General features: G+C 47.8%; 1 pseudogene; it reads right to left on the bottom strand.

Annotated features, from left to right (window-relative positions):
• Nucleotides 1-7,510: 7,510 nt before the first annotated feature.
• Nucleotides 7,511-8,294, bottom strand: LOC101840331 (annotated as a pseudogene).
• Between the last annotated feature and the right edge of the window lie 5,063 nt (nucleotides 8,295-13,357).

The raw sequence follows: 13,357 nt of genomic DNA, 5'->3' as shown, positions 1-13,357 counted from the left end.
AATGAGAAATGCTCCAGGTTATCACCCCCCTGCCATAGACTCAGCATCCTAGAGGCCTAGCTGCGGGGGCGGGCCAGCTGCGGGGGGGGGAGGGTCAACTGCGGGGGGGCGGGCCAGCTGCGGGGGGCGGGCCAGCTGCGGGGGCGGGGCGGGCCAGCTGCGGGGGCGGGCCAGCTGCGGGGGCGGGGCGGGCCAGCTGCGGGGGGTCAACTGCGGGGGGCGGGCCAGCTGCGGGGGGCGGGCCAGCTGCGGGGGGCGGGTCAGCTGCGGGGGCGGGCCAGCTGCGGGGAGGCGGGCCAGCTGCGGGGGGGCAGCTGCGGGGGCGGGCCAGCTGCGGGGAGGCGGGCCAGCTGCGGGGGGGGGGGCAGCTGCGGGGGCGGGCCAGCTGCGGGGGGGGGGGCAGCTGCGGGGGGCGGGCCAGTTGCGGGGGCGGGGCGGGCCAGCTGCAGGGGCGGGCCAGCTTCAAGGACAGGGTGGAGGTAATGGGGGGGAAGGCACGGGCCACCTGCCCACCTCACCTTGGGAGTGGCACTTTGGTCTCAGTCCGAAGCCCTATACACTTCCCTGACAGGAGGCCGAAGCGATAAATGCTACCCAGGGAACAGCCAGCCCCCTTGTATCAACTTGTGGATCTGAAACACCTGTGGGGACATCTCACATTGAAACCACAGGAGACCCTCTGTTCAGAAAGAGTCCGGGCACACTGAGGTGGGCTCCAGATGCGTATTTGCATGTTGGTCGCTGCCATTTTCCCCTGGTGTCTGGCACGGTGTGAATGGGCGTGGGGAAGATCCCCACTGCCCTTAATGTAGCATGATTATCTCTTGGAAGAATCCCGTCCTACTGGGCATTTTCACCTGCTGGTTATTAAGATGATTTCCTCCTAAGCTGTACTGAAGCAATGGTTTTATACAATAATGGTGTCAATTTAAATAGGATTTTTTATGATTGAGTGTTTTAAATAAATATAGTAAGGAATTATGATAGATGTTAATTTAGTGGAAAAATAGACACAGGTAAAGGTAAGATAGAATGTTGCTGTTGGAGGCTGGTCCTTTGAGTGGGTCTGAAGATCTTTCCAGAAAGGGTTAACTGGGTAGAGACCTGCCTGAATGTGAGGACACCTTGCCACGGGGCCGGGTGTCCTGGACAGAATAAAAGGTAGAAAGAAGAAAGGCAGGGTGTGTCAGCGGTCTCCTTCCCACGCACCCTGGTTGGTGAATGAGCAAGCGGCGCCCACAGCTGAGGGCTACTCCCGCCCCTGTGGACCACACCCTTAGGGCGTGGTCAGAGGAAACCCTTCCCCTGAGTTGCCTCATGTCATCTTTGACCGCATGGACGATAAAACTGTCCAACACAGATGTTGAGTGTGGACACACTTTATCTCTGGCTCAAGGCTGTACCCTCAGCACTGTCCCTGCTCTCACCCAGGGACAGAGAAGGACAAGCCATGTTAGCACGGATGTGAGCCTGGAGGGTACCAAGACCTACACTGAGTGCAGTTCCTCTGCGAGCAAGGCCTGTTCTCCTGGCCCCTTTTCTGAATGTTTCCCCCACCCCCTCCCTGCTCAGCCTCCCACACAGCACTGAAGACTGTATCAAAGTCCCTCCCTGCAGGCCTCAGCCAAGCTTGTCCTCTAATATGTGTCTTAGCTGACAACCGTAAAACTACAGTGTCATAGAGACCTGCCTATAAGCCATTCACTAAGTCACTCTGGCCTCATGCTCCATGTGGTCTTGGTCCTAAGGGCTTGGCTCTAAGGGTACTGACTCCTCTTCCAGAGGACCTGGGTTCAATTCCCAGCACCCACATAGTGTCTCACAACCATCGGTAATTGTAGTCCCATGGGATCTAATGTCCTCTATTGGTGTGCAAATGTACATGCAGACAAGTCACCCCCATATATATGTATATGTATATGCATATATATGCATACTATACACACATATACATATATATGGTATACACATACACATATGGTATACATATATACCATTATATATGTATATATGTATTATATGCATACATACATATAGTACATAAGTAAATAAATCTCTAAAACAAAATTAAAGAAAAGGGCTAATGTCCTTGTGTGCCACTGAAGCCTAACTTGACACAGAAGACAGTATGAGTGCCATGGTGCCTGACCTAAAGATCTGCCTGACATGGGTCGACCGATCTCTGACCCTCTTCCCAAGAGAGAGCCTCTGTGGTGAGTGCTCTCCAGATGGGAGCTTGAGCTGAAGCTGCATGGGCCTGACTCTGTGAGCAAGGCCAATGAAAGCAAAGATACTATTGTGCAAGCTTGGCCAGCTCAAGCGAAGACACTATTGGCTTCTTCAGCAGCACCATCAGGGCATCCTAGACAGCAAACACATGGTTTCTGGCGAAGTTCCAGAGGGCGTGGTAAATTCTGAGATGGGGCTAAACTTGAATAGTCCTTCCCAGACCCAGCACAGACAAAAAAGGATTTTATGTGTTTCAACCCATTTCCAAAGACACAACAGAGAGGCAATGCCTGTGCCTCCCAACCTGACGTAGGGGTGGGGTGTTGTCTAGAAGAAACCATCTGACTGTGTGCCTTGGATACGCCTGTGGTGGGATGTGACTTGAGAGACAGAGGCCAGAGGAGTACTTGAGCATGGGAGTTCCTGTCTAGCCCAGGCACCCCGAAACTATCTTATCTCAGAATGTTGCTTGCAGCTGTAGCTCTGTAAGAATGTTTCCCTAGCTGGGCACTGGTGGCGCACACCTTTAATCCCAGCACTCGGGAGGCAGAGGCAGGCAGATCTCTGTGAGTTTGAGACCAGCCTGGTCTACAAGAGTTAATTCCAGGACAGCCTCCAAAGTCACAGAGAAACTTTGTCTCGAAAAACCAAAAAAAAAAAAAAAAAAAAAAACCAGAAAGGAAGAATGTTTCCCTAGCGTGCATGAGGCCCTAGGGTCTACCCCCAGCACTATAAAACAATAATCAAACAATCAAACAAGACAAATCCATGATGCCTTGTTTTCATTTCCATGACCTCAAGGCTCGAAGTCCTTCCAAGTCCCAGGCAGAATCCAGCCAGGAACATGTTGAAGTTGCCCAGCTGCAGGTCTGTGTTCCTAACACTCTGCACAGCTGTGGGGGTCTGTGTCCTAACACTCTGCACAGCTTTGGAGGTCTGTGTTCTAACACTCTCTAAGGAAGGGACAGGCAGGCTCCTACCCTTGAGCTGTGTGGCGTCTCAGAACACTATGATCCTAAAGCCATTGAGAACTGTGCCTCCCCCCATCACTCTCTTCTTATCCCCCTTCTGTTGTCAAATCTACATTCACCCCCGCCATAAGTTCCTTAGATTTCTTTTGGTGCCTTGGTACCGCTCATCTCACACATACAGCTCGACACTCCTGAGCCACGGGTTGGGGCTGTCATTTCCCTGTAGAGGGCCTCCTGACCTGCCTTAACCTCCCGCTATCGCTTTACTCTTCCAGATAGTGTTGCAGAGTGTAGAGAGAACATTGGGACAAAGCCCTGAAGATGTGATTATCACAAACCCTCAAGACTGAGGTGGGAAAGCCCTTTGCCATTGGCAAAGAGTAGGGCCCTGGGGCCTCAGCCCTCCGAGCAACCATCTGGGAAGGCCCTGTTGCCCCTGCAGGTGACGGTGGTCAGTCAGGGGTCTCTGTGATGCTCTCGTCTTAGCACTTCCTTCTGTTGGGGTGGACCAACACTCCACATTCTGCAGACCCAGTTTCATATCAAACTCCTACCAAGGGGGGAGTTTTAAAAATAACTTGTATGGGGGCCATGTTTGGGAGTGTGTAACCCCTTCTCTAAGTTTGTATCTTAATGTCTAGGACTTTCCTGTGGTGACAGATGCATCCCTTCTGCTTGAACCTGCACCCACATAGGCTCAAAGATCATCTGACAGAGGCTTTCCAGCTAGCTACTATGCTTGCTCATCCTTGAGCTACAACTTGGTAGGCTTATCTAGAAAATGTACCTTGCCTCTAAAATGGCTTCTACCTTTTTTTGCTTGCTTTTTTTGTTTTGTTTTGTTTTTAGAGACAGGGTTTCTCTATATTGTTTTGAAGCCTGTCCTGGAGCTCACTCTGTAGACCAGGCTGGTCTTGAACTCACAGGGATCCGCCTGCCTCTGCCTCCTGAGTGCTGGGATTAAAGGCATGTGCCACCAATGCCTGGCTGGCGTCTACCTTTATTCTTTGCTTCATTAGCTTTACCTTGGGTCCTGGGCTCAGAGATCCTGAGGTCTATCAGCCATAGTTGTCAGTTCAAGTTTAGAGCCTCTAGTGGGGTTGGGCAAGATGAGTCTCAGCTAGTTGAATACCGAGCCTCGTCCAAGGGAAGAACCCAGTTCCTTAAATGGAGCGCTTAGGACTGAGAGGTAATAACTGTCCTGCCAGGTGGCTCTATTGCATAGTTTTCCTGTAACTTAAAACACTGGGGGAGGGGACTTGTGGGACTCAGGAGGTAATCAAATGGTCACATGTCTGAGAAAGCAGACATTTGGGGGATTCTCAAAGCCCACCTCCCCAGTTTATAAAAGGAGGAAGCAAACTCTGATCAGCCAAGCTGAAAGAACATTCACCCATGAGAAGAGGTTCTTGGACTGTGGAGCAGCCTGCAAGCTGTACAGAGAGCTCAGGGCTGCAACTGTTGTGTGTTACCTCTGATGCTGGTGTGGCCTTTTCCACAACACAGCTGGGCTGAGTCACCCATGTTCCTGCACATAATTCCTTCATCCATACTCCTGTTAGTAAAATCATTGCTTCATCAGGTTGGACTTTGGTGCAAGACTTTAAGGCTGCTGTGGGTTCCCTTTCTGGAGTGAGTAGGTAGGTGTGTGTGGTTTTTTTTGTTGTTATTGTTGTTTTTGTGTGTGTATGTGTATGTGTGCCGTGTCTCCCCAAGAAGTCTGTCATACACCCACAGTGACCATATAAGTCATTCTGACATCCCATTTCATTTCTTTTTTTTTTTTTTTTTTTTTTTGGTTTTTCGAGACAGGGTTTCTCTGTGGCGTTGGAGGCTGTCCTGGAACTCGCTCTGTAGACCAGGCTGTCCATTTCATTTCTTAAAAGCCAACTCCCCAGTCCTCCAAGGCAGTTGATGCAGGAGAGCAAGCCAGCGGTCACTGTCGCTCTCCAAGGTGCTGATTCCCTTAGCACCTTGATGTTTAATAAGAGATTCTTCTCTTAGGGAGAAAGACTGGAGGAGTGACAGGACTTCTGTCCAGTTTAGTTAGCTGAATTGAATGGATATTTATCCTTATAACCTTTTCCTGATTACTCCAGGATCTATGGATTGAGGTCTCATTTAGCATTTCATTTCAACCTCCCAAGGACTCCAGAGGCATATCATTTGTTTCCATTTCAGGAGGGAGGAAAATGGAGCATGGACAGGGCAAGTGACACGTTTTCAAGAGATCATGCCTACAATGACCTTACATTGAAATCATCCTACAGTGCCCAAGTGCCCAAAATATGCCTTGTTTTCAGTATCTATGACTGGCATCTCTTTCCATTTAAGGATGGTTTCCACCTTCCTTGTGTTCAACATTCTCTCTCTCTCTCTCTCTCTCTCTCTCTCTCTCTCTCTCTCTCTCCCTCCCTCCCTCCCTCCCTCTCCCTCTCTTCTGGTTTTTAGAGACATAGTTTCTTTGTATTGCTTTTTGGAGACTGTCCTGGAACTCACTCTGTAGACCAGGCTGACTTCGAACTCACAGAAATCTGACTGCCTCTACCTCCCAAGTGCTGGGATTAAAGGTGTGTGCCACCAATGCCTGGCCCATGTTCAACATTCCAAGACTCATATGCTATGAGCTTTCTGCACTGCTGCTAGCTCCTCTCTGGCCTCTGCCACACTTGGCATCCACACGTATGCTGCTACATTGAATTGACCGAAGGCATGTTGTGTCACTTGAAACTGAAGCCACTAAAACTTGCTATGGAGCTTTAAATCTGTACAACCCAATACAATGGCAGAGTCACAATAGTCATTTCAGGTTGGTAAGATGGTTCAGAAGATAAAAGTGCCTTCCACCAAGACTGACAGCCTGAGTTAGATTCCCAGGACTCACACAGCGGCTGACTCCTGCAAGCTGTTCTCTGACACCCACGCATGCACACCCCATCCCGACCCCATACACAAATAATGCAAAAAAATTAGTGACCTCGACTCAATAAACTGAAATAGTTATTGGATAAACAACCTTAAGAGTTAGAGGGAAGGGGGCTGGAGAGATGGCTCAGAGGTTAAGAGCACCGACTGTTCTTCTGGAGGTCCTGAGTTCAATTCCCAGCAACTACATGGTGGCTCACAACCATCTGTAATGAGATCTGGTGCCCTCTTCTGGTATTGCAGACATGCATGGAGGCAGGATGTTGTATTCATAATAAATAATAAATCTTTAAAAAAAAAGAGTTAGAGGGAAGCTGGGTGGTGGTGGTGCATGCCTTTAATCCCAGCACTCAGGAGACAGAGACAGGCGGATCTCTATGAGTCTAGTCTATAAGAGCTAGTTCCAGGATGGGCTCCAAAACCACAGAGAAACCATGTCTCAAAAAACAAAAGACAAACAAACAAAAAACAGAGATAATTCCGCATGTTGGTGGTGCATGCCTTTAATTCCAGCACTTGGGAGGCAGAGGCAGGCAGATCTCTGTGAGTTCAAGGACAGCCTGGTCTACAGAGCAAGTTCCAGAACAGGTTCCAAAGCTACACAGAGAAACCCCGTCTCAAATAAAAAAAAAAAAAAAAGAGAGAGAACTAGATTCTATTTAAATTCAGTTTACAATCAGATAATGGTAGACAAATTCTTTTTTTTTCTGATCCAGTTTCAACAAAAATTTTATTTGTTAAACCTTAAAAAACAGAATTCAGAAAATAGCAACCTACTACTAGAACAGTTTAGTGACAAACCATTGTCACCACCTGTCTTTACATGGTGTGTTCACATGTTGGCCTCCATTTGATAGAAACTCGCCACAGATTTCTTATAGCAAAGTAGTTAAACTTTCCCTGTGCTGTCCCCCAGTTTGTTATCTACCAAAAGTACAGAACTGAAAGTCCCCCTTTTAATATTCCCCAAAATGGATAAGAGAAAATCCAATTAGGAAAGCTACAGACTGTGAGAACCATTCCACCACGGAGCCAAGCGAGCTTCCTCTACCACCCCCCCGACACTCTAGTGAGCTCAGCACAAGTGCTGCAGGCACCTAACGAGATCCGAGTCTCCAACCCAGAGTGTATTTCAGAGAAAGCTGGTCAGCAGAGCCCGGAGAAGAATGCAGGGGCAGGATGCTGTTGAAGAAGGCAGAGTAAAGAATCCAAAGAAAGTTTTGGTGCCATTTCCATTTAATGAGCCAGAGGCGTAGTGACCTAATGACTTTGACTGTGACCACGCGAGGACATTTCTATGGAACTGTGTAAGAACACATGACTGTCAACAGGCATCCTCAGGCCCACCGTGCCCGAGCAGCTGCAGGCCCAACTCCTACAAAGACTTAAGGCTGTGGGGTATAACGGAGGTATTTCTTGCCAGACAGGAGATCTTTGGTGAATACTCCTTTAGGGAAAAGTGGTTTGGCTTCCCCCACGGGAATGATGGGAAGGACCATGACGATATCGCCATCCTTCCAATCAACTGGGGTAGCAACCATTTTGTTGCTGTCAGCTGGAGAGACTTGATTACTCTGAGAATCTCATCAAAGTTCCGGCCAGTGGTGGCTGGGTAGAGGATAGACAGCGTCAGTTCCTTGTCAGGGCTGGAAATGAACGCCACAGGGCCACCACAGGCATGCCCTTCTCTTCCTTCTCTGCTGGATCCAACATGCACAGAAGGATGGCAAGGTCCCTGTTCTTGTCATCGATGATGGGAAACGGCAACTTTTCTGTGGACTCATCATCATTGTAAACACTGATGTCCTTGCTCCAGGCAGGGTGGTCCTCAACAATGTCTACTGAAACCAACTTAACATTCCTCTTGGCAAACTCTGGCGCCAGCTTTGCAGCTCTGCCAAGCTCTGTGGTGCACACTGGGGTAAAGTCCCGTGGGTGGGACAAGAGAATGCCCCATGAGTCTCCCAGGAAATCCTGGAAGCGGATGCGCCCGATGGTGGTGGTATTGGCCTCAAAGTTGGGGGCTTCATCCCCCTCCCCCGAGAAGCAGCCCTCCGGGCGTGGCGGCAGCTGTGACGTAGGGAACCGGGAGGTGCAGTCGCAGCAGCGAGCAGCCGGAGGCGCTCTGGTCAGTAGACAAATTCTTTCTGCAAGCTTTGATGTCTTCATTTGTGGGGTGTTGGTGGCGCACGCCTTTAATCCCAGCACTCGGGAGGCAGAGGCAGACAGATCTCTGTGAGTTCGAATCCAGCCTGGTCTACAAAGTGAGTTCCAGGACAGCCTCCAAAGCAATACAGAGAAACCGTGTCTCGAAAAACAAACAGACATAAAAGAGTAAAACAATAAATCCTACTGTTGCTCTCGGGCCTACTCTCTTCCTGGGGCTCCCCAGCTCCTTCTCCTGGAGACCCAGGAAAGTGAACATCCAATTGTCCACACTCAAGGCTGAGGAGAGTTGGGATTTGCTCCCAGGGAGTGATACTGCTAAGATCACCTGGACCCACCTGGGCACCCTGGACATGGAACTACATGATTTGTTTCTCCACACTGCTCTAGCAAGGGAGAGAAGCAACAGTCTGACAGGATTTGCGGGGTCAGCCTTTCCCCAGGCTGGAGGCCCAGATTAGCCACCAGCCACGACTATCCTTCTCTGTGTATTGCTTATGTCTGTGGTGCAGTCTCTCACACATTATTCTTTCATACCTAGGCTAGTGTCAGCTGTAACATGTGTAGTTTTCTTCATGGGATGCAGAGTGCTCCTCCTTCTCCAAAGAGATCCACATCCAAGCCTGGGAAAATGTCCCATGACTAAGAAGAATGACAGTTGCTGTTGATCAGATGGCCTTTAGGTAGGAGGTTTTCAGGTTTATTATAGGCAGCAAATTCTCCTTCCATTTTGGAGGATGAGGAGAAAACAGATTGGGCATGTCATAGTTGTGTTCTTGTTCAGAGGAAGACAGCTGATGTTTGAATCCTTACAGGATGGTTTGACTGGATAGTTTAAAAATGGTTTTCTTTTTGGAGCAAGTCACTAACTGGTTTCATCAACAGTCTGAAGGGCATGTGCTTGGGTTAGTGTAGTTTTTATTTTCTGTTGACTGACTGCAGCCTGACTGAACTTTCTAGAGGAGTCCTTGGCTTTGGAAAGTTTCTGACTTTCCCTGGTACTTTGTGACCCCCTGACCTCGCTCAGCAAAGGCCTCCAGGCAGCAGCTTGAAACTTAGGGCATGGTCCAGCTGGGGAAGAGGCTGAATTCCCCACTCAGGCTCTCAGAAGGCCTTCTGCTAAAGGCAGTGCCTCCCCCAAGAGCTTTGGAATTTAACAAACATATTTGTCATTAAAAGTTTTTGTTCTAATTGGAGGCAGGTGAAGAGCCACAGGACACAAACTTTTAAAGACTGTCATTTTCATTTGCTGTTGGGAAGGAGAGAAAGTGAGAGTAAGAAAATAAAGCAATTAAAAGTTCTCTCAGCAGCAGTGAAGCCGCAGGCCCTGAGGTAGGGCGGCTTACATCAGTCTGCAGCAGGGACACTCCTCTGGGAGGCGCAGTCCAGGGCGCAGCTGTGAGGTCTGAGTTTGCTTCAGCAGTTTACATCACGACGTCATGCTCCACTTCTGTTAGTTAGAAACTGCTCTCCTGGCCCAGGGGAGATTTCTAAGTCTGCCCTCTGCCTCTCCATGCCTCATGGATGTGCAGGCCCTGCTTTGGGGGCACACTTCATACTCCAGCCCTCCACATCACCGTCTGAGCCTTTAAGTCAGGGCCTAGAGGTTGCATATTGTGTCCCTTCCAAGCCTGTGTCCACTGCCTCATCCGAGGTGTCCTTCTCTGTTACATATGCACAAAGTTACATGCACACCACTTAGCATAGGTCCCCAAAGGCAAATCCCAGAAGTTGTAGGAATGTCATACCAGTTAATTGGTAGGAAATAAAATTTCTTGCTTTGGTATTCATCAACTCATTTTTCTTGGTGCAGGTCTAGTCCTTGTGTATATTATTACATGTCTCTCCATGAACCATGAGCTATAAACAAATTGACTCTAAGAAACTGATTTTTTAAAAAACAAATGAATATGCCTCTGACTAAATAGATTTCCCCCTTGTGGATAAGAAAAATCAATTTAGAGCACTAGAGAGATGGGTTATCCGTTAAGAGTAATTAGTGTTTTTCTAGAGGACCAGAATTCTGTTCCCAGCATCCGTGTCACGTGGCTCAACCACCTGTAACTCCAACTCTGATGCCCTCTTCTGGCTTCTAAGGGTACCTGCACACACATGGCACATGCACAAACACACATATACATATATTTAAAAAACATTTTTTAAAAGTTATTAAGTTAAATAAACACCAGCCATTAAAATGTGTCATTTTAATTTTTTGTTGTCATTACAACTTCTAACTGTACAGCTTTCCACAAGCTACTGTAACATTAGGTTCTGGGAAATAGGGGGAATTCAGACAGAGATCAATATCAGATTATGGGTTTTTGATGGATAAAAGCCACAACAGAATGTTTATTTAAGACACAGTGTAGGTGGCCACCGACTCCACCGGCCGAAGTTGGCGTCCAAATATTTGTATGAGGTGATGCTGAGGTGTTGGCAGGAGAAACCAGAGGGAAGGCCTTCGTTTGAAGATTTGCTGCGTACGATAGATGAACTGGTTGAATGTGAAGAAACTTTTGGAAGATAGATGGTGGCTATGGTGTCCAAGGCAAGACGAAGAAATGGCATGCTGTGAGGAACGTAGTTCACTTGGCACCAGGGAGTACAGATGGCTCTCCTTCCGATGTGGGAACTCCAAAGCCTTTGTTTCTGGTTCAGCCTCAGCTCTGTGACTGCTGTGTAGGGTGTAGAGATGGTGTCATGGAGCGTGTGGCTTGGATCACTCACTTGCTCATCCCTTCAAGAGCTCGAGTGCCAGGCACCGAGACCAGGCCTCAGGGTTTGCCCATTTTGGAGATGGACCTGGGGCTATGTTAGCTGGTGCTAGTAGAAAAGCCAAGATGTTTGGGAGGGGGAAGAGCCATGTTCCAGGAACTCTTCTGTGCCCTTGGTTTCTACATCAACCCGGGCCTGGAGTGTGGTCTACAACCACGTTCTAGGTAAAACAGGAACCCACCCAAATAAGTGGTAATCCTCTGTTTTTAAAACATCTCTTTCCAAACCTGTTCTTACTATTACATTTAAAAATCTGTATACTGTACATATTGTAAATACATATAATATATAAAGTTATATATTTATAAGAAACAAAAAAAAAAAAAAAAAAAAAAAAAGACACAGTGTAGGTAATCCCAGCACTTAGGAGGCAGAGGCAGGCGTATCTCTGTGAGTTCAAGACCAGCCTGGTCTACAAGAGCTAGTTCCAAGACAGCCTCCAAAGCCACAGAGAAACCCCATCTTGAAAAACAAAAACAAAAAAAATTTATTCTCTATCCACGCTGAGTACAGGACAGCCCTTTCAACCTGGGGTAGAGATAAGAGTTAGTGGCTTTGCTTATCTGATAATCAGCTTGAATCCCAATATCTGTCTCGGGGGTTTTTTTGTTTGTTTGTTTCAACCAGGGGCATGGGATCTCCCTGGACCTGGGGTTAGAGGCATTGTGAACTGCCTGGCATGGTACTGAGCTTGGGTCCTCTAGAAGAGTTGTAAAGGTGACCTTAAATGCTGAGCCATCTCTATCTCCAAAGGGAATTTTAAAATACAAGAGGGGAAAGAAAGCCGGGCAGTGGTGGTGTATCTTTTAATTCCAGCACTCGGGAGGCAGAGGCAGATGGATCTCTGTGAGTTCGAGGCCAGCCTGGTCTACAGAGCTAGTTCCAGGAGAGCCTCCACAGCTATAGAGAAACCCCATCTTGAAAAACAAACAAAAAAAAAAAAAGAGGGGAAAGAAAAACCACCACCTAATTCAAGCAAGACATGGTTGTGTGGGCTTTATTCCCAGCACTCAGGCGACACGGTAGACAAGACCTCTATGTGTGGGAGGCAAGCCTGGTCTACATACTGAGACTCTGTCTTGAAAAACCAATCAAACTAACAAATAAACACTTTGTGTGGCAGTTTCCTCAGTGGTTGAAGCATTCCGTCTTGCAGAGAAGCTCATTAAGACAGAAAGTAAAAAACTCAAAATAATTTCAGGAAGTCCCTGAAATTGACCAGATTTAGTAGGCTCCTCCCACCCCAGGAGTCCATACATAGAAAAGACTGCTGTGAGTCTCTTTTAGGTGACAATTCCAGAAGCCTGAAAGACTCGGGAGAGCAGCCAAGCAGCCTGGAAAAGGTTCAGAGCAACCGAGTCACCTGGAAATGACACCTTCAAATCTGTTGAGCAGCCTGCAGGCTGTGTATATGCTCCAGGTTCCCAATTTCATGAGTTGTTACCCACGCTGGGGTGGGCTTTGGTGATGTAGGTGGCTCTGAGTCATGTCTGCTCCTGTAAGTAGCCCCTCACCCACATTCCTGTAAGTAACCCCAATAAAACTCACTGGTTCACCAAGGTGGACTTTGGTGGCATCTATACTTTGGTCTGTCATGGGCTCCCTAGCTGGGATGATTAGAAGTGTGTGTTGGTTGGGCAGTGGTGGCACACGCCTTTAATCCCAGCACTCCGGAGGCAGAGGCAGGTGGATCTCTGTGAGTTCGAGGCCGGGCTAGACCGATAGCCTCCAAAACAATACAGAGAAACCCTGTCTCGTAAAAACCAAAAAAAAAAAAAAAAAAAAAAAAAAAAGAAGAAGAAGAAGAAGTGTGTGTTATGTCTCTCTAGGAAAAGTCTGTTACACTACAGAACAAAACAAGAGGTCACAAAGAAAATCACTGTGTGCATCTATCTACCTTTCCCCATAAATCAGAGTGACAGCAACAGAACAAATAAGAAAGTCATGATAGCTAAGTTGTTCTTGGAGCTTTGTCAACAGCCAAGGTGCAAGGCACAAGTATGTATAGCCTAATGCTTAGGTAGATGCATTTTAGGGAAGTGTGACTCACCTTATTTTACAGCTGATGGAGTTGAAGCTTAGAGAAGGTAAACACAGAGTTCCCTGGAATTATCCAGGTTTTGTTTTGCTGTTGGGGTTTGTTTGCATGTTTTTTTGGCACACAATACTTCCTGCTAAGTGTCTGGGGTGTCCAGGCTAAGGCACCATAACTGTTCTATTTTAGTTACGTTTTTTGTGAGAACAGGGATTCATGTGGTGCAACCTTGCCTTGAATTCTTTAGGTAGCT

Source organism: Mesocricetus auratus, unplaced genomic scaffold, assembly GCF_017639785.1.
Source record: "Mesocricetus auratus isolate SY011 unplaced genomic scaffold, BCM_Maur_2.0 Super-Scaffold_100676, whole genome shotgun sequence".
Lineage (NCBI taxonomy): Eukaryota > Metazoa > Chordata > Mammalia > Rodentia > Cricetidae > Mesocricetus > Mesocricetus auratus.
The sequence above is the reverse complement of the archived record's forward strand: the minus strand, read 5'-3'. Positions and strand labels throughout refer to the sequence as shown.